This window comes from Ranitomeya variabilis, chromosome 1 (genome assembly GCF_051348905.1).
Source record: "Ranitomeya variabilis isolate aRanVar5 chromosome 1, aRanVar5.hap1, whole genome shotgun sequence".
Classification (NCBI taxonomy): Eukaryota; Metazoa; Chordata; class Amphibia; order Anura; family Dendrobatidae; genus Ranitomeya; species Ranitomeya variabilis.
In genome coordinates, this window is record NC_135232.1 from 1,010,126,480 (window position 1) to 1,010,147,907 (window position 21,428).

At 46.1% G+C, this 21,428-nt stretch overlaps 1 protein-coding gene and 1 long non-coding RNA gene across 2 annotated transcripts in view; one reads left to right on the plus strand and one right to left on the minus strand.

Annotated features, from left to right (window-relative positions):
* The window catches only part of GPM6A (glycoprotein M6A), a 448,503-nt gene that overhangs the window by 401,950 nt on the left and 25,125 nt on the right, over positions 1 to 21,428 (minus strand). The window lies entirely within an intron of this gene.
* LOC143782990 (uncharacterized) lies at positions 3,915 to 4,249 on the plus strand. Its single transcript, XR_013217083.1, has 3 exons — positions 3,915 to 3,936; positions 4,019 to 4,097; positions 4,187 to 4,249. It is a non-coding gene; the product is annotated as an uncharacterized LOC143782990 (long non-coding RNA).

Consider the following 21,428-nt stretch of genomic DNA (forward strand, 5'->3'; position numbering starts at 1 on the left):
AAAATGGATTGTGTTTTTATTGTGGTGATTCAGCTCATGTTATATCAGCATGCTCTAAACGCACAAAAAGGGTTGATAAATCTTTTGCCATTGGTACTCTGCAGCCTAAGTTCATTTTGTCTGTGACTCTGATTTTTTCACTGTCTTCCATTTCCATCGATGCCTATGTGGATTCGGGCGCTGCCCTGAGTCTTATGGATTGGTCATTTGCTAAACGCTGCGGTTTTAGTCTGGAACCTCTGGAAGTTCCTATTCCTCTGAAGGGAATTGACTCTACACCATTGGCTATGAATAAGCCGCAGTATTGGACACAAGTGACCATGCGCATGACTCCCGTTCATCAGGAGGTGATTCGCTTCCTTGTACTGTATAATTTACATGATGTACTAGTGCTTGGTCTGCCATGGTTACAAACTCATAATCCTGTCCTGGACTGGAAAACAATGTCTGTGTTAAGCTGGGGATGTCAGGGGGTTCATGATGATGCACCTCCGATTTCAATCGCTTCATCTACTCCTTCTGAGATCCCTGCGTTTTTGTCTGACTATAGGGATGTTTTTGAGGAGCCTAAGCTCAATTCGCTCCCTCCCCATAGAGATTGTGACTGTGCTATAGAATTGATTCCTGGCAGTAAGTTCCCTAAGGGTCGTTTATTTAATCTGTCACTGCCAGAGCATACTGCTATGCGGAATTATATTAAGGAGTCCTTGGAAAAGGGACATATTCGTCCATCTTCGTCCCCTCTGGGAGCAGGTTTTTTTTTCGTGGCAAAAAAGGATGGTTCCCTGAGGCCTTGTATAGATTATCGCCTACTGAATAAGATTACAGTTAAATATCAGTATCCATTGCCATTATTGACTGATTTGTTTGCTCGCATTAAGGGGGCTAGGTGGTTCACTAAGATAGATCTTCGCGGTGCGTATAATCTGGTGCGGATAAAACAGGGTGATGAGTGGAAAACCGCATTTAATACGCCTGAGGGCCATTTTGAGTATTTGGTAATGCCTTTTGGACTCTCCAATGCTCCGTCAGTCTTTCAGTCCTTTATGCACAATATTTTCCGTGAATATCTGGATAAGTTTATGATTGTGTATTTGGATGATATTTTGGTGTTTTCTGATGACTGGGAGTCTCATGTTTTACAGGTCAGGAAGGTGTTTCAGGTTCTGCGGGCCAATTCTCTGTTTGTGAAGGGCTCAAAGTGTCTCTTCGGAGTCCAGAAGATTTCTTTTTTGGGGTACATTTTTTCTCCTTCTACTATTGAGATGGATCCCGTCAAGGTTCAGGCGATTTGTGACTGGACACAACCTACATCTGTTAAGAGCCTTCAGAAGTTCTTGGGGTTTGCTAATTTTTATCGTTGGTTCATTGCTAATTTTTCCAGTATTGTTAAACCTTTGACTGATTTGACTAAAAAGGGTGCTGATGTTGCTGATTGGTCTCCTGCGGCCGTGGAGGCCTTTCAGGAACTTAAGCGCCGGTTTTCTTCTGCTCCTGTGTTGTGTCAACCAGATGTTTCACTTCCTTTTCAGGTTGAGGTTGATGCTTCCGAGATTGGAGCGGGGGCGGTTTTGTCACAGAGAAGTTCTAATGGCTCGGTGATGAAGCCATGTGCATTCTTCTCTAGAAAATTCTCGCCCGCCGAGCGCAATTATGATGTGGGTAATCGGGAGCTTTTGGCCATGAAGTGGGCATTTGAGGAGTGGCGTCATTGGCTTGAGGGTGCTAAACATCGTGTGGTGGTCTTGACTGATCACAAGAATCTCATTTACCTTGAGTCTGCCAGGCGTTTGAATCCTAGACAGGCTCGTTGGTCGTTGTTTTTTTCTCTATACTTCCCATGCAAAACCCTAAAAAACAGACATATCTTACCAATTCAATAGCGAAACCACAAGGCTTTATGCCATGTGGCAAATGTGCATGCTGTAGACGAGTCCCTAGTAAGAAAGTGATTCCCACTAGTTTTAAGGACGCCAATGAAGTTAGTGAATTTGCTATCCATGACTATATCACTTGCCAGACCTCAGGGGTCATCTATATATTGAAATGCCCGTGTGGAAAGATCTATGTAGGTCGGACAAAAAGAAGACTATCAGACAGGATTAATGAACATTTTAATAATATTAGTAAGGGGTTTATCGGACATCCATTATCTCGTCATTATTTTGAACAACATAATCACTCCCTTTTTGGGACATCCTTTTGGGGCATCCAAGTGGTCCCACGCAATTCCCGAGGGGGGGACTACATTAAGGCCATGTCTCGGGTTGAGTCCAGGTGGATATTCACCTTAGATAGTCTGGCTCCGACTGGCCTAAACCAGGAAATCGAACTATACGCCTTTTGAAATAACTTCCTTCAATCCCAAACCCCCCCTCCCTATACCAAATCCCCTCCAACCCCCAACCCCCCCCCCTTTTTCCCCCCCCCTCTTTTTTCCTCACAATCCCATCACGCAGAGTAACGTAGATATACAGGTGGATTGTGTGGTTGGAGATCATTACCGTCCCCAGCTATACATTATAAGTGTGTATATATATTTTTATAGCATTTTTTAGCATTTGTATTAGTTATTTATATGACTATAGCTGGGACTACTAAATAATATTTTTTATTCATATCAAACCTGGTTAATCCCCTTAGGCTGTAATTAATAAATAAATAAATATCAGGGATGGCCAGATGTGATGTTTGGCTCTTTTTATCTTCTATACTATTTAATTTTATTTTTATTGTTATATTTATATTCAGATTTATACGTATTTTATTAAGACTTCTTGTTTGATTTTATCCTCCTCTTTTAATGAAATAGTAATAAAAATATATATTTTTAACATTTACATAATTTTCCTCTAAGCATAATATATCTTCTAAGCACAAATTAATAAGGGTCCCCCCTTTTTTTCCCCCCTCCCCCTCCCCCTCTTTTATCTATGTAATAATCTAATGATATCTGTAAGAGTATCTAATGATTAGGTTTTACCGAGCCCAGGGTTCCTTTTAGTATTCCAGCTCACGGTGACCAACGGCATTCTTCATATTTATATTAATAATGTACCATTCGGTATTCCAGCCCAAAATCCAAGGATAATTGACAATCAGGGATTGCTTAATGCGGCCAATCAATTTTAATTATGGTGCGATTTACCAATCAGGGGTTCCAGGGAAGCTCATCCAGCAATCAGGCGACTATTTAAGGACGGACCCCTATGGTGGAGACATAGCCCTGACGAAGAGGGAAGCTAACCCTCGAAACGCGTAGGCAGCTTGTCTCCACCACGCTCCCGTCCTTACTCTGTGTGACGTCACCACAGCTCCGCCCCCCAATCACCGCCGCGTCCTCAGCGTTGCTTCCGGCCGGGGCACGCGAGGCGCTGGTGATCTCCCGCGCTCCTGCGCTCCCGCCAGATCGCGCTTCTGCAGGAAACCCCTGCTATCACCCTGCACCACCACTGCCGGATCTAAACAGCGCTTCCATATTTACAAGCACTGACCCCAGTAAAACCTGGTGAGTGAACGCACAACCTTATCTCTCTGCTACCGGCAGCGGTATATGCTTCAGGATAAGGTCTTTTTTGTTATGATAGATTGCTAGAACACGCTTTTGCAGAAAACTTCTGCTGTCACCCTGCACCACCAATTATCGGACCTAGCCAGCGCTACCATACCGAAAGGCACTGACTCTAGGAATATCTGTACTGGCTAAACCACAATACGGCTAGCCAGCACCATCGATGCAGCTACCAAACCCACATACAGGCAGTAAGTAGTCTCAAATTATACCAACAATAGGTGGAAGGTGTATGTTAATACTTTGCAATACGTAATACCCTATTCCTCCTTAGCAAACATGCTTTAAGCTTGGGGAAAGGAGGACTAGCAGCACCAACACAAGAACACTTTTACAGTATAGCAGATACAAGCCCTTTATAATAAGTAAGTGTGTATTCAATATCCTCTATTACAGCATCTGCACTATTGTATCTATATCACATTTATTGTATGATATTCTTTTCAGTTATATACCGCAAACAGGTTCCACTCCACCTCCAAGGGAACTCAAGGCTTTTATTCCTATTCATTTAATTCCTTATCCAGTAAGTCCAGTTTTTTTGCTCATTTTATTGCTTTTGGGATGCGCAGTGGTTCTCATTATTCTTTACTACTTGGTTGTTCTCTTTAACAGGATCGGCACAGAGCCTGTTGCAACCACTTGCAGCTCCCGCAGCAATCTACTCTACCCTTTCAGGTGATTAGGCGCCAGTATACATATTCTATATTTATTCGTTGTTTTTTTCTCGTTTCAATTTCGTGGTTTCATACCTGCCAGGTTCAAAGAATGTTAAGGCAGATGCTCTTTCCAGGAGTTTTGTGCCTGACTCTCCTGGAGACTCTGGGCCTACTGGTATCCTTAAGGATGGGGTAATATTGTCCGCCGTATCCCCAGACTTGCGACGTGCATTGCAGGAGTTTCAGGTGGATAAACCGGATCGTTGTCCACCAGAAAGACTGTTTGTTCCGGATGATTGGACCAGTAGAGTCATCTCCGAGGTCCATTCTTCTGTGTTGGCTGGTCATCCTGGAATATTTGGTACTAGAGACTTGGTGGCCAGGTCTTTTTGGTGGCCTTCCTTGTCTAGGGATGTGCGTACCTTTGTGCAGTCTTGTGAAGTGTGTGCTCGAGCTAAGCCTTGCTGTTCTCGGGCCAGTGGGTTGTTGTTGTCCTTGCCCGTCCCGAAGAGGCCTTGGACGCACATTTCCATGGATTTTATTTCTGATCTCCCGGTTTCACAGAAAATGTCCGTTATCTGGGTTGTGTGTGACCGCTTTTCTAAGATGGTTCATTTGGTGCCCTTGCCTAAGTTGCCTTCCTCCTCTGAGTTGGTCCCTTTATTTTTTCAGAACGTGGTTCGTTTGCATGGGATTCCGGAGAATATCGTTTCTGACAGGGGATCCCAGTTTGTGTCTAGATTTTGGCGGACGTTTTGTGCCAAGATGGGCATTGATTTGTCTTTCTCGTCTGCATTCCATCCTCAGACGAATGGCCAGACGGAGCGAACTAATCAGACCTTGGAAACTTATTTGAGGTGTTTTGTTTCTGCTGATCAAGATGACTGGGTTGCTTTTTTGCCACTGGCCGAATTTGCTCTTAATAATCGGGCTAGTTCTGCCACGTTGGTCTCTCCTTTTTTTTGTAATTCGGGGTTTCATCCTCGTTTTTCCTCTGGTCAGGTGGAGCCTTCGGATTGTCCTGGAGTGGACGTGGTGGTGGACAGGCTACATCAGATTTGGAATCAGGTGGTGGACAATTTGAAGTTATCTCAGGAGAAGACTCAGCAGTTTGCTAATCGCCGTCGCCGCGTGGGTCCCCGACTTCTTGTTGGGGATTTGGTGTGGTTGTCTTCTCGTTTTGTCCCTATGAAGGTCTCTTCTCCTAAGTTCAAGCCTCGGTTCATCGGTCCTTATAGGATCTCGGAGATTCTTAACCCTGTATCTTTTCGTTTGGATCTCCCAGCATCGTTTGCTATTCATAATGTGTTCCATCGGTCCTTGTTGCGGAGGTATGAGGTGCCCGTTGTTCCTTCGGTTGAGCCTCCTGCTCCGGTGCTGGTGGAGGGAGAATTGGAGTATGTTGTTGAGAAGATCTTGGATTCTCGTGTTTCCAGACGCAAACTCCAGTATTTGGTTAAGTGGAAGGGTTATGGTCAGGAGGATAATTCCTGGGTGGTCGCCTCCGATGTTCATGCGACTGATTTGGTCCGCGCCTTCCATAGAGCTCACCCTGATCGCCCTGGGGGTTCTCGTGAGGGTTCGGTGACCCCTCCTCAAGGGGGGGGTACTGTTGTGGATTCTGTTTGTGGGCTCCCTCTGGTGGTTACTGCTGGTACTGGGTGACTTTGGTGGGTTGCGGCCTTTGGTTTCCACCTGTCCATCAGAGGCTGGGTGTTTCCTATTTTACCTGGCCTTTCTGTCATTCCCTTGCCGGCTATCAATGTATTCAGATGTGCTCTGTTTGGTTCCTGCCTACCTGCTCCCAGATCTTTCAGGATAAGCTAAGTGCTGATTTTCAGTTGTTTGGTTTTTTGTCCAGCTTGCTTATGATGTCTCTATGCTAGCTGGTAGCTCTAGTGGACTGAGGTTCTCCCCATGTGCCATGAGTTGGCACATGGGTACTTGTAATCTCAGGATGGTTTTTTGATTAGGGTTTTTTGCTGACCGCTCAGACCCCTTTTGTATCGTTCTGCTTTCTAGTTTACAGCGGGCCTCAATTTGCTGAACCTATATATCATCTCTATGTGTGTGCCTTCCTCTCATTTCACCGTCAATACATGTGGGGGGCAACTATACCTTTTGGGGTTCATTCCTCTGGAGGCAAGTGAGGTCTTTATTTTCTCTGCAGTACTAGTTAGCTCTTAGGCTGGTGCGTGGCGTCTAGAACCAACGTAGGCACGCTCCCTGGCTATCTCTAGTTGCGTTTGTCAGGCGTAGGGCAGCGGTCAGCCCAGGTTCCATCACCCTAGAGCTCGTCCGATATTTTGTATTACCTTGCTTGTCCCTTGCTATCCCTAGCCATTGGGAATCATGACAGCAGACATAGATGGAATGGTCTGCGGGCGTCACGTTGCGTTTGCAGAGCCCCTGATGTACCTAAACAGTAGAAACCCCCCACAAGTGACCCCATATTGGAAACTAGACCCCCCAAGGAACTTATCTAGATGTGTTGTGAGAACTTTGAACCCCAAAGTGTTTCAATACAGTTTATAACGCACAGCCGTGAAAATAAAAAATCTTTTTTTCCCACAAAAATGATTGTTAGCCCCCAAAATTTAATTTTCCCAAGGGTAACAAGAGAAATTGGACCCCAAAAGCTCTTGTGCAATTTGTTCTGAGTACACTGATACCCCACATGTTGGGGTAAACCCCTGTTTGGACGTACAGGAGAGTTCGGAAGGGAAGGAGCCCTGTTTTACTTTTTCAATGCAGAATTGGCTGGAATTGAGATCGGACGCCATGTCGCATTTGGAGAGCCCCTGATGTGCCTGAACAGTGGAAACCCCCCAATTCTAACTCCATCCCTAACCCCAACACACCCCTAACCTAATCCCAACCCTAACCATAACCTTAACCACACCACTAACCCAAACACACCCCTAACCATAATCCCAACCCTAACCTCACCCCTAACCCCAACACACCCTAACCCGAACACACCCATAACCTTAATCCCAACCCTAACCACACCCCTAACCCCAACACACCCTAACCCGAACACACCCCTAACCCTAATCCCAACCATAACCCTAACCACACCCGTAACCCTGACACACCCCCTAACCCTAATCCCAACCCTAATCCCAACCGTAAATGTAATCCAAACCCTAACCCTAATTTTAGCCACAACTCTAACCCTAACTTTAGCCCTGACCCTAACTGTAGCACTAACCCTAACCCTAACTGTAGCACTAACCCTAACCCTAATGGGAAAATAGAAATAAATACATTTTTTTTATTTTATTATTTCTCCCTAACTAAGGCGGTGATAATGGGGGGTTTGATTTACTACTTATACAGGGTTTTTATAGCGGGTTTTTATGTTTGGCAGCAGTTACACACTAAAATACGCTTTTTATTGCAAAAAATAGTTTTTGCATTACCACATTTTGAGAGCTATAATTTTCCCATATTTTGGTCCACAGAGTCACGTTTGGTTTTGTTTTTTGCGGGACGAGTTGATGTTTTTATTGGTACCATTTTCGGGCACACGACATTTTTTGATCACTTTTTATTACGATTTTTGTGAGGCAGAATGAGCAAAAACCAGCAATTCATGAATTTCTTTTGGGTGGGGCGTTTATACCGTTCGCGTTTGGTAAAATTGATAGAGCATTTTTATTCTTTGGGTCAGTACGATTACAGAAATATCTAATTTATATAATTTTTTTTATGTTTTGGCGCTTTTATACAATAAAACCTATTTTATAGAAAAAAATAATTATTTTTGCATCGCTTTATTCTGAGGGCTATAACTTTTTTATTTTTTTGCTGATGGTGCTGTATGACAGCTCATTTTTTGTGGGACAAGATGACATTTTCAGCGGTACCACGATTATTTATATCTGTCTTTTTGATCGTGTGTTATTCCACTTTTTGTTCGGTGGTATGATGATAAAGCATTGTTCTTTGCCTCGTTTTTTTTGCGTTGTTCGCTGAAGGGGTTAACTAGTGGGACAGTTTTATAGGTCGGGTCATTGCGGATGCGGTGATACTAAATATGTGTACTTTTATTGTTTGTTTTTTATTTACATAAAGAAATGTATTTATTGGAACAATATTTTTTTTTTCTTTATTTAGGAATTTATTTATTTTTAAACATGTTAATTTTTTTTGCATAGTGTCAGATCACTGCTCTGACACTTTGCAAAGCACTGTGTCAGACCAGCGATCTGACAGGCAGTGCAGGAGGATTGCCGGCGCTTGCTCTCAGCAGGGGCTTGCAAGCCACCTCCCTGGAGGACCCGGAAGGCCCCCCCCCCCGTGGCCATCTTGGATCACAACGCGTTGTTCCGAGGGTCTCAGGGAAGCACGCAGGAAGGGGGCGCTTCCCTATCCTGCTGCAACGCTGTGATCATGTTTGATCGCAGTGTTCCAGGGGTTAATGTGCCGAGAGCGGTCCGTGACCACTCCGGGCACATAGTGCCGGATGTCAGCTGTAATAATCAGCTGACACCCGGCCGCGATTGGCCGCGCTCCTCCCGTGAGCGGGGCTGATCGCCTATGACGTACTTTCCCGTCCCTGGGAATTAAGTCCCAGGTCACCTTGACGGGATAGTATGTCAGATGGCAGAAAGGGGTTAATAGACTGCATGACCTGGTCCAGCAATGTCCTCTTGCTACACTCCACCAGCTCCTGGGAACCTCCTGATGGCTCTACATGGCTCCACACAGCGAGGCTCCGCACCACTCTGTAAGGCTCTGCACAGCTCCTCAAGGCTCCGCTCTGCAGATTTTCGTGGACCCGCCAATCCACAACAAGCCTCCCAGAGTTTGTGGACCCGCCGATCCACAGCAAGCTTCCCGGAGTTCGTGGACCTGCTGATCCACAGCAATCACCTGCTATACTCCTCCCAGGTACCTCCTGGACCGATGCCCACGGTCTAGCACCAACTGTAGAGATCGTACAGAAGGCGTGCTTCTTTAGAAAGTCCGTGCTTGTTTATTTCCTTCATAAACCCAGCAGTAACAACAGACGGTAAACGGCCTTCAGAGCAGGCAAAACAACACAACACTGTCCTTCGACGGGGCTCTTTGCTCCTTTAGGCCTGTGGGCACACAGGCTGGGGCAATGTCCAGCACGCAGGCTCGGTCTGCAGCCACACACACAGAAGACATTCTGCCTCCCAAGACACAGAACATGTGCCAAACAACAGCCTCCATTATCTAGGCTGTAACCACACTCACAGGTGAGGTATGTGGGTAGCCAGACCCACCCATCTCTCATAGCTACCTGCAACCCAGACCCAGATGCACTAAACAACATCCAATGCTCACATGCACTAAAGCAAACTACTCTGGTTTGCATCACAGGGAGCAGCCATCATTGCTATACATACCTCCCATTGATTACACGGCAATTAGCCTCCTTACAGAGGACATTATTACGTAGCTAGAGGGACTCAGGAGACTTTACTAAATGTTAAGTGAATAGTAAGGGAATTGAAATAGCATTATTGTTCATAGGGGTACTCGGTGTATTGTGACCATCAAAGAGGCACGTGAGGCATTATTACTTTCTAGGAACAAAACGTGGCCACTATTTTCTAGGGCTCTTACCCAGGGTATTCATATTTTCTATGGGGTAAATTTACACTCTGAGGGCACAGAGGAGTCATTTTACTTTGTAAGGGGCACAGTGGTGGACTTTATTTTGTTGGGGACAAAGAGGACCCTGTTGTGAAATTGGATTCTGGGCTCCCCCGGTGGCCACTTGTGGAATTTAACTTGTGTGCATCATCCCCTCTGTTCACCTGCTCCTATCAGGATGTGGGAGTCGCTATATAACCTTGCTCCTCTGTCAGTTTCATGCCGGTCAACAATGTAATCAGTAGCCTTTCTGTGCATGTTCCTGCTACTAGACAACTCCCAGCTAAGTTGGACTTTTGTCCTTGTGTGTTTTTGCATTTTGTTCCTGTTCACAGCTGCTGTTTCGTTACTGTGTCTGGAAAGCTCTTGTGAGCGGAAATTGCCACTCTGGTGTTATGAGTTAATGCTAGAGTCTTAAAGTAATTTCTGGATGGTGTTTTGATAGGGTTTTCTGCTGACCATGAAAGTGCCCTTTCTGTCTTCATGCTATCTAGTAAGCGGACCTCGATTTTGCTAAACCTATTTTCATACTACGTTTGTCATTTCATCTAAAATCACCGCCAATATATGTGGGGGCCTCTGTCTGCCTTTTGGGAAAATTTCTCTAGAGGTGAGCCAGGGCTGTCTTTTCCTCTGCTAGGATTAGGTAGTTCTCCGGCTGGCGCTGGGCATCTAGGGATAAAAAAACGTAGGCATGCTACCCGGCCACTTCTAGTTGTGCGGCAGGTTTAGTTCATGGTCAGTATAGTTTCCATCTTCCAAGAGCTAGTTCTCATATATGCTGGGCTATGTTCTCTCGCCATTGAGAATCATGACAGTTTGACCGGCCCAAAAAAGGGTTAAATTACTGGCTGAGAAAGGAGAGAAAAAAGAAGTCTGCTACAATTTTTTTTTTTTTTTTTTTTTCCCTCTAGTTCTGAGTGTGCTCTTAATTGAATCACTTGCTAGTCTGCCTATACTGCAGCCTTCCTCTCTTCCTCTCCTTCTAATCCTTGAATGGCTCTGTGTTCACCTGTTTCAAATGGATCTTCAGAGTGTAGCTACAGGTTTGAATAATCTCGCCACAAAGGTACAAAATTTGCAAGATTTTGTTGTTCATGCACCTATGTCTGAGCCTAGAATTCCTTTGCCTGAATTCTTCTCGGGGAATAGATCTCACTTTCAAAATTTTAAAAATAATTGCAAATTGTTTTTGTCCCTGAAGTCTCGCTCTGCCGGAGACCCTGCACAGCAGGTCAGGATTGTAATTTCCTTGCTCCGGGGCGACCCTCAAGACTGGGCTTTTGCATTGGCACCAGGGGATCCTGCGTTGCTCAATGTGGATGCGTTTTTTCTGGCCTTGGGGTTGCTTTATGAGGAACCTCATTTAGAGCTTCAGGCGGAAAAGGCCTTGATGTCCTTGTCTCAGGGGCAAGATGAAGCTGAAATATACTGCCAAAAATTCCGCAAATGGTCTGTGCTTACTCAGTGGAATGAGTGCGCCCTGGCGGCGATTTTCAGAGAAGGTCTCTCTGATGCCATTAAGGATGTTATGGTGGGGTTCCCTGTGCCTGCGAGTCTGAATGAGTCCATGACGATGGCTATTCAGATCGATAGGCGTCTGCGGGAGCGCAAACCTGTGCACCATTTGGCGGTGTCTACTGAGAAAACGCCAGAAAATATGCAATGTGATAGAATTCTGTCCAGAAGCGAGCGGCAGAATTTTAGACGAAAAAATGGGTTGTGCTTCTATTGTGGTGATTCAACTCATGTTATATCAGCATGCTTTAAGCGTACTAAGAAGCCTGACAAGTCTGTTTCAATTAGCACTTTACAGTCTAAGTTTATTCTATCTGTGACCCTGATTTGTTCTTTGTCATCTATTACCGCGGACGCCTATGTCGACTCTGGCGCTGCTTTGAGTCTTATGGATTGGTCCTTTGCCAAACGCTGTGGGTATGATTTGGAGCCATTGGAGGCTCCGATACCTCTGAAAGGGATTGACTCCACCCCATTGGCTAGTAATAAACCACAATACTGGACACAAGTGACTATGCGTGTTAATCCGGATCACCAGGAGGTTATTCGCTTTCTGGTGCTGTATAATCTACATGATGTTTTGGTGCTGGGATTGCCATGGCTGCAATCTCATAACCCAGTCCTCGACTGGAGAGCTATGTCTGTGTTAAGCTGGGGATGTAAAGGAACTCATGGGGACGTACCTTTGGTTTCCATTTCATCATCTATTCCCTCTGAGATTCCTGAATTCTTGTCTGACTTTCGTGACGTTTTTGAAGAACCCAAGGTTGGTTCACTACCTCCGCACCGGGAGTGCGATTGTGCCATAGACTTGATCCCGGGTAGTAAATACCCTAAGGGTCGTTTATTTAATCTGTCTGTGCCTGAACACGCTGCTATGCGAGAATATATAAAGGAGTCCTTGGAAAAGGGACATATTCGTCCTTCGTCATCTCCCTTAGGAGCCGGTTTTTTCTTTGTGTCTAAGAAAGACGGCTCTTTGAGGCCGTGTATTGATTATCGACTTTTGAATAAAATCACGGTTAAATATCAATATCCGTTACCACTGCTTACTGATTTGTTTGCTCGTATAAAGGGAGCAAAGTGGTTCTCTAAGATTGATCTCCGTGGGGCGTATAATTTGGTGCGAATCAAGCAGGGGGATGAGTGGAAAACCGCATTTAATACGCCCGAGGGCCATTTTGAGTATTTGGTGATGCCTTTTGGTCTTTCAAATGCCCCTTCAGTCTTCCAGTCCTTTATGCATGACATTTTCCGCGATTATTTGGATAAATTTATGATTGTGTATCTGGATGATATTCTGATTTTTTCGGATGACTGGGACTCTCATGTCCAGCAGGTCAGGAGGGTTTTTCAGGTTTTGCGGTCTAATTCCTTGTGTGTGAAGGGTTCTAAGTGTGTTTTTGGGGTTCAGAAGATTTCCTTCTTGGGATACATTTTTTCCCCCTCTTCCATCGAGATGGATCCTGTCAAGGTTCAGGCTATTGGTGATTGGACGCAACCCTCTTCTCTTAAGAGTCTTCAGAAATTTTTGGGCTTTGCTAACTTTTATCGTCGATTTATTGCTGGTTTTTCTGATGTTGTAAAACCATTGACTGATTTGACTAAGAAGGGTGCTGATGTTGCTGATTGGTCCCCTGATGCTGTGGAGGCCTTTCGGGAGCTCAAGCGCCGCTTTTCTTCCGCCCCAGTGTTGCGTCAGCCTGATGTTGCTCTTCCTTTTCAGGTTGAGGTCGACGCTTCTGAAATCGGAGCTGGGGCGGTGTTGTCGCAGAGAAGTTCCGACTGCTCCGTGATGAGACCTTGTGCTTTTTTTTCCCGTAAATTTTCGCCCGCCGAGCGGAATTATGATATTGGGAATCGGGAGCTTTTGGCCATGAAGTGGGCTTTTGAGGAGTGGCGTCACTGGCTTGAGGGGGCCAGACATCAGGTGGTGGTATTGACTGACCACAAAAATTTAATTTACCTTGAGTCTGCCAGGCGCCTGAATCCTAGACAAGCGCGCTGGTCGTTGTTTTTCTCTCGGTTTAATTTTGTGGTGTCTTACCTACCGGGTTCTAAGAATGTTAAGGCGGATGCCCTTTCTAGGAGTTTTGAGCCTGACTCCCCTGGTAATTCTGAGCCCACAGGTATCCTTAAAGATGGAGTGATATTGTCTGCCGTTTCTCCAGACCTGCGGCGGGCCTTGCAGGAGTTTCAGGCGGATAGACCTGATCGTTGCCCACCTGGTAGACTGTTTGTTCCTGATGATTGGACCAGTAGAGTCATCTCTGAGGTTCATTCTTCTGCGTTGGCAGGTCATCCTGGAATCTTTGGTACCAGGGATTTGGTGGCAAGGTCCTTCTGGTGGCCTTCCCTGTCACGAGATGTGCGAGGCTTTGTGCAGTCTTGTGACGTTTGTGCTCGGGCCAAGCCTTGTTGTTCTCGGGCTAGTGGATTGTTGTTACCCTTGCCTATCCCGAAGAGGCCTTGGACGCACATCTCGATGGATTTTATTTCGGATCTGCCTGTTTCTCAGAAGATGTCTGTCATCTGGGTGGTGTGTGACCGTTTCTCTAAGATGGTCCATCTGGTTCCCTTGCCTAAGTTGCCTTCTTCTTCCGAGTTGGTTCCTCTGTTTTTTCAAAATGTTGTTAGTTTGCATGGTATTCCGGAGAATATCGTTTCTGACAGAGGGACCCAATTCGTGTCTAGATTTTGGCGGGCATTCTGTGCTAGGATGGGCATAGATTTGTCTTTTTCGTCTGCTTTCCATCCTCAGACTAATGGCCAGACCGAGCGGACTAATCAGACCTTGGAGACATATTTGAGGTGTTTTGTGTCTGCGGATCAGGATGATTGGGTTGCTTTTTTGCCTTTGGCGGAGTTCGCCCTCAATAATCGGGCCAGCTCTGCCACCTTGGTGTCCCCGTTTTTCTGTAATTCGGGGTTTCATCCTCGATTTTCCTCCGGTCAAGTGGAATCTTCGGATTGTCCTGGAGTGGATGCTGTGGTGGAGAGGTTGCATCAGATTTGGGGGCAGGTGGTGGACAATTTGAAGTTGTCCCAGGAGAAGACTCAGCTTTTTGCCAACCGCCGTCGTCGTGTTGGTCCTCGGCTTTGTGTTGGGGACTTGGTGTGGTTGTCTTCTCGTTTTGTCCCTATGAGGGTTTCTTCTCCTAAGTTTAAGCCTCGGTTCATCGGCCCGTACAAGATATTGGAGATTCTTAACCCTGTGTCCTTCCGTTTGGACCTCCCTGCATCCTTTTCGATTCATAATGTTTTTCATCGGTTATTGTTGCGCAGGTATGAGGTACCAGCTGTGCCTTCCGTTGAGCCTCCTGCTCCGGTGTTGGTTGAGGGTGAGTTGGAGTACGTTGTGGAAAAGATCTTGGACTCTCGTGTTTCCAGACGGAAACTCCAGTATCTGGTCAAATGGAAGGGATACGGTCAGGAGGATAATTCTTGGGTCACTGCCTCTGATGTTCATGCCTCCGATCTTGTCCGTGCCTTTCATAGGGCTCATCCTGATCGCCCTGGTGGTTCTGGTGAGGGTTCGGTGCCCCCTCCTTGAGGGGGGGGGGTACTGTTGTGAAATTGGATTCTGGGCTCCCCCGGTGGCCACTTGTGGAATTTAACTTGTGTGCATCATCCCCTCTGTTCACCTGCTCCTATCAGGATGTGGGAGTCGCTATATAACCTTGCTCCTCTGTCAGTTTCATGCCGGTCAACAATGTAATCAGTAGCCTTTCTGTGCATGTTCCTGCTACTAGACAACTCCCAGCTAAGTTGGACTTTTGTCCTTGTGTGTTTTTGCATTTTGTTCCTGTTCACAGCTGCTGTTTCGTTACTGTGTCTGGAAAGCTCTTGTGAGCGGAAATTGCCACTCTGGTGTTATGAGTTAATGCTAGAGTCTTAAAGTAATTTCTGGATGGTGTTTTGATAGGGTTTTCTGCTGACCATGAAAGTGCCCTTTCTGTCTTCATGCTATCTAGTAAGCGGACCTCGATTTTGCTAAACCTATTTTCATACTACGTTTGTCATTTCATCTAAAATCACCGCCAATATATGTGGGGGCCTCTGTCTGCCTTTTGGGAAAATTTCTCTAGAGGTGAGCCAGGACTGTCTTTTCCTCTGCTAGGATTAGGTAGTTCTCCGGCTGGCGCTGGGCATCTAGGGATAAAAAAACGTAGGCATGCTACCCGGCCACTTCTAGTTGTGCGGCAGGTTTAGTTCATGGTCAGTATAGTTTCCATCTTCCAAGAGCTAGTTCTCATATATGCTGGGCTATGTTCTCTCGCCATTGAGAATCATGACAGGACCCTGATTTTTGTACCACACAGTAGATGCAGTATTAGTGCAACATGCTGCAGCAGCGGCTCAGTATTGGGGTTATTGTAGGATGAGGAGTTTGTCCAGGTTGGGGATAAATGGTGACAAGTAGGGTTGAGCGAAACGGGTCGTTCATTTTCAAAAGTCGCCGACTTTTGGCTAAGTCGGCATCTCATGAAACCCGATCCGACCCCTGTGCTTGTCGGCCATGCGGTACGCGACTTTCGCGCCAAAGTCGCGTTTCAATGACGCGAAAAGCGCCATTTCTCAGCCAATGAAGGTGAACGCAGAGTGTGGGCAGCGTGATGACATAGGTCCTGGTCCCCACCATCTTAGAGAAGGGCATTGCAGTGATTGGCTTGCTGTCTGCGGCGTCACAGGGGCTATAAAGGGGCGTTCCCGCCGACCGCCATCTTACTGCTGCTGATCTGAGCTTAGGGAGAGGTTGCTGCCGCTTCGTCAGAAGCAGGGATAGCGTTAGGCAGGGTCCACTAACCACCAAACCGCTTGTGCTGTAGCGATTTCCACTGTCCAACACCACCTTCGGTGTGCAGGGACAGTGGAAGCTATTTTTTATTTTTTTTCCTCAGCGCTGTAGCTCATTGGGCTGCCCTAGAAGGCTCCGTGATAGCTGTATTGCTGTGTGTACGCCACTGTGGAAACCAACTGCTTTTTTCAAAGCACATATCCTCTTGTTCCTTCCTTTCTGCACAGCTATCTTTTTTGTTTGTCCACACTTTTTATTTAATTTGTGCATCAGTCCACTCCTATTGCTGCCTGCCATACCTGGCTTACATTACTGCAGGGAGATAGTAATTGTAGGACAGTCCCTGTTTTTTTTTTTTTTTGTGGAAGATTAAGATTGGCATTTCTGCTACAGTGCCATCCCTGTGTGTGCCATCTCTCACTGAGTGGGGAATAGAAAGCCTATTTATTTTTTTCCTTGATTTGTGTTCTAAAATCTACCTCAACACAAAAACACTACATCAATCAGTGGGAGAAAAATATTGGCCTCAGTCAGGGCTTGTGTGCCACTCCTGTGTGTGCCATCTTTCATTCAGTGGGCCATACAAAGCCTATTTATTTTTTTGTTTTTTTTAATATTATTGGGTTTCTAAAGTCTCCGTGAAAAAAAAAAATACATAAAAAAACAGTGGGAGAGTAATATTGCCCTTTCAGCTTGTGTGCCAGTCTTGACTCCTGGGTGTGCCACCTCTCTCTCTCTAATTGTGGGCCATAGAAAGCCTATTTATTTTTTTGCTTTTTTTAATATTATTTGGTTTCTAAAGTCTCCCTGAAAAATAAAAAATACATAAAAAAACAGTGGGAGAGTAATATTGCCCTTTCAGCTTGTGTGCCAGTCTTGACTCCTGGGTGTGCCACCTCTCTCTCTCTAATTGTGGGCCATAGAAAGCCTATTTATTTTTTTCCTAGATTTGTGTTCTAAAATCTACCTCAACACAAAAACACTACATCAATCAGTGGGAGAAAAATATTGGCCTCAGTCAGGGCTTGTGTGCCACTCCTGTGTGTGCCATCTCTCATTCAGTGGGCCATACAAAGCCTATTTATTTTTTTGTTTTTTTTAATATTATTGGGTTTCTAAAGTCTCCGTGAAAAAAAAAAAATACATAAAAAAACAGTGGGAGAGTAATATTGCCCTTTCAGCTTGTGTGCCAGTCTTGACTCCTGGGTGTGCCACCTCTCTCTCTCTAATTGTGGGCCATAGAAAGCCTATTTATTTTTTTCCTAGATTTGTGTTCTAAAATCTACCTCAACACAAAAACACTACATCAATCAGTGGGAGAAAAATATTGGCCTCAGTCAGGGCTTGTGTGCCACTCCTGTGTGTGCCATCTCTCATTCAGTGGCCCATACAAAGCCTATTTATTTTTTTGTTTTTTTTAATATTATTGGGTTTCTAAAGTCTCCCTGAAAAAAAAAAAATACATAAAAAAACAGTGGGAGAGTAATATTGCCCTTTCAGCTTGTGTGCCAGTCTTGACTCCTGGGTGTGCCACCTCTCTCTCTCTAATTGTGGGCCATAGAAAGGCTATTTTTTTATTTTTATTTTTTTATTAGTATTTGGTTTCTAAATTGTCCCTGAAAAAAACATTTTATCTTATTTGGTTTCTAAAGTCTCCCTGAGAAAAAAAAAAAAAAATTAGGTGGGAGAATAATATTGACATTAGTGCTTGAGTGACAGTCCTGCGTGTGTGTCATCTCTGTGATTTTGTGCCACAGAAAACAGAGTGTGTAACATTGTGCCTGATTTTCCTTGTGGTCTCACCAACCTGTTAAGGGATATAGAAATCATACTGAAGTTATAGCTCACCGTGTAAGTTGTTTGACAGCAACAAATAAAGTTACTTTGGTTAATTTTTTAAAACAATGAGGAAGTCTGGTGCAAGAGGTCGTGGCCGTGGGCGTTCATTGTCAGCTGGTAATGATGGTAGTGGTAGTGGAGCATCAGGTGGTCGTGGGGATAAAAATATTCCACCTAAGTCTGGAGCTGTGGAGCCAGTTTCGTCGTCTGGCTACACAAGGCCTCGAACGCTCTCTTTTCTGGGAGTAGGAAAAACGCTTTTAAAGCCGGAGCAGCAACAGCAAGTTTTGGCTTACATTGCAGACTCAGCCTCTAGCTCTTTTGCCTCCTCTTCTGAAACTGGTAAATGTAAAAGCAGCGCGTCGCTTGTGGATGTTCACGGTCAGGGACAAGTCGCTTCCTTGTCCTCCTCAGCAAAAACTACAACAAGAGAGAAGGATGCAGCAGGCGACACAACGGGTCACTCCATGGAGCTCTTTACACATACCGTCCCTGGCTTAGAAAGTGAAACACTTAACAGGCCATGCCCATTACAAGTAGATTCTGACATGGAGTGCACTGATGCACAGCCACAGCCAGAGTACTATGCTGCTCCTTTGACTCAGACCACCACATTGCCCTCTCAGGGTACAGATCCACAATCAGACCCTGATGAGACTATGTTGCCCCGCCACGAACGCTATACCACAGACCGACACAGTGACACAGACGAAGTTGCACACGAGCTCGAAGAGGAGGTAATAGATGACCCGGTTGTTGACCCCGATTGGCAGCCATTGGGGGAACAGGGTGCAGGCAGCAGTAGATCAGAAGCGGAGGTGGAGGAGGGGCCGCAGCAGGCATCAACATCGCAACAGGTTCCATCTGCCGGGCCCCTATCTGGCCCAAAACGCGTGTCAAAGCCAAAACCTGTTGGAGCACAGCGTTGCCGTCCGGTTAAAGCTCAGTCTGCAATCCCTGAAAAGGGATCCGATGCTAGGAAGAGTGCAGTCTGGCATTTTTTTAAACAACATCCAATTGATCAGCGCAAAGTCATCTGTCAAAAATGTTCTACTAGCTTAAGCAGAGGTCAGAATCTGAAAAGTCTCAATACTAGTTGCATGCATAGACACTTAACCACCATGCATTTTCAAGCCTGGACTAACTACCAAACGTCCCTTAAGGTTGTAGCACCCTCGGCCAATGAAGCTAGTCATCAACGCAACATCCCTTCCGTCACTGTAAGGCCACCATTTTCCGCACCACCGGCAGTATCTGTGCAGGTTTCTTTGCCAGCCAAAAGCAGTCAGGGTCAGGGAATCACCAGTTTTGTAGGCGGAAATATTGCATCTAGGGCACCGGTGGAAACAATACCGTCTCCAACCGTCTCTCAGTCTGCCATGTCCACCGGCACACCCGCAAGTTCCACGATCTCCATCTCTCCAGTTCAGCTCACACTACATGAGACTCTGGTTAGAAAAAGGAAGTACTTATCCTCGCATCCGCGTACACAGGGTTTTAACGCCCACATAGCTAGACTAATCTCGTTAGAGATGATGCCCTACCGGTTAGTTGAAAGCGAAGCTTTCAAAGCCCTGATGGAGTACGCTGAACCACGATACGAGCTACCCAGTCGACACTTTTTTTCCAGAAAAGCCATCCCAGCCCTGCACCAGCACGTTAAACAGCGCATCGTCCATGCACTCAGGCAATCTGTGAGTACAAAGGTGCACCTGACTACAGATGCATGGACCAGTAGGCATGGCCAGGGACGTTATGTGTCCATCACGGCACACTGGGTGAATGTGGTGGATGCAGGGTCCACAGGGGACATCAATTTAGGGACAGTTGTGCCTAGCCCACGGTCTAGGAAACAGTTGGCTGTAGGCGTTCGCACCCCCTCCTCCTCCTCCTCCTCGTCCTCCTGCAGAAGCTACAGCTCTTCCACAGACCGCAGTCGGCCAACCACTCCATCGGCAGATGACACTGTTGCACACCAGTTGTCCCATTATGGGCCAGCTACTGGCAAGCGTCAGCAGGCTGTATTGGCTATGAAGTGTTTGGGCGACAACAGACACACCGCGGAAGTTCTGTCCGAGTTCTTGCAACAAGAAACGCAGTCGTGGCTGGGCACAGTAGATCTTGAGGCAGGCAAGGTAGTTAGTGATAACGGAAGGAATTTCATGGCTGCCATCTCCCTTTCCCAACTGAAACAGATTCCTTGCCTGGCTCACACCTTAAACCTGGTGGTGCAGTGCTTATTGAAAACTTATCCTGGGTTCTCCGACCTGCTCCTCAAAGTGCGTGGACTTTGCTCACATATCCGACGTTCGCCTGTACACGCCAGCCGTATGCAGACCTATCAGCGGTCTTTGAACCTTCCCCAGCATCGCCTAATCATAGACGTTGCAACAAGGTGGAACTCAACACTGCACATGCTTCAGAGACTGTGCCAACAGAGGCGGGCTGTTATGTTTTTGTGGGAGGATACACATACACGGGCAGGCAGTAGGATGGCAGACATGGAGTTGTCAGGTGTGCAGTGGTCGAAGATACAAGACATGTGTCAAGTCCTTCAGTGTTTTGAGGAATGCACACGGCTGGTTAGTGCAGACAACGCCGTAATAAGCATGAGCATCCCCCTAATGCGTCTGCTGATGCAAAGTTTGACGCACATAAAGGAGCAGGCGTCTGCACCAGAGGAAGAGGAAAGCCTTGATGACAGTCAGCCATTGTCTGGTCAGGGCAGTGTACAGGACGAGGTAGCGGGCGAAGAGGAGGTGGAGGACGAGGAGGATGATGGGGATGAGTATATTTTTAATGCGGAACCTTTCCCGGGGGCACTGGAAATTGGTTGCGTGTCAAGGCCGGGTTCTGGTTTTTTGAGGGACACAAGTGACGTAGATTTGCCTGCAACTGCCCCTCACCCAATCACAACCGGAGATTTGACAACTGGAACTTTGGCCCACATGGCGGATTATGCCTTACGTATCCTAAAAAGGGACACACGCATTACGAAAATGATGAACGATGACGATTACTGGTTGGCCTGCCTCCTTGATCCACGCTATAAAGGCAAATTGCAAAATATTATGCCACATGAGAACTTGGAACTAATATTAGCAACCAAACAATCAACTCTTGTTGACCGTTTGCTTCAGGCATTCCCAGCACACAGCGCACGTGATCGTTCTCACACGAGCTCAAGGGGGCAACAGACTAGGAGTGTTAGGGGTGCACACATCAGAAGTGGCGTTGGACAGAGGGGTTTTCTGACCAGGTTGTGGAGTGATTTTGCTATGACCGCAGACAGGACAGGTACTGCTGCATCAATTGAAAGTGACAGGAGACAACATTTGTCCAGTATGGTTACTAACTATTTTTCATCCCTTATCGATGTTCTCCCTCAACCGTCATTCCCATTTGATTACTG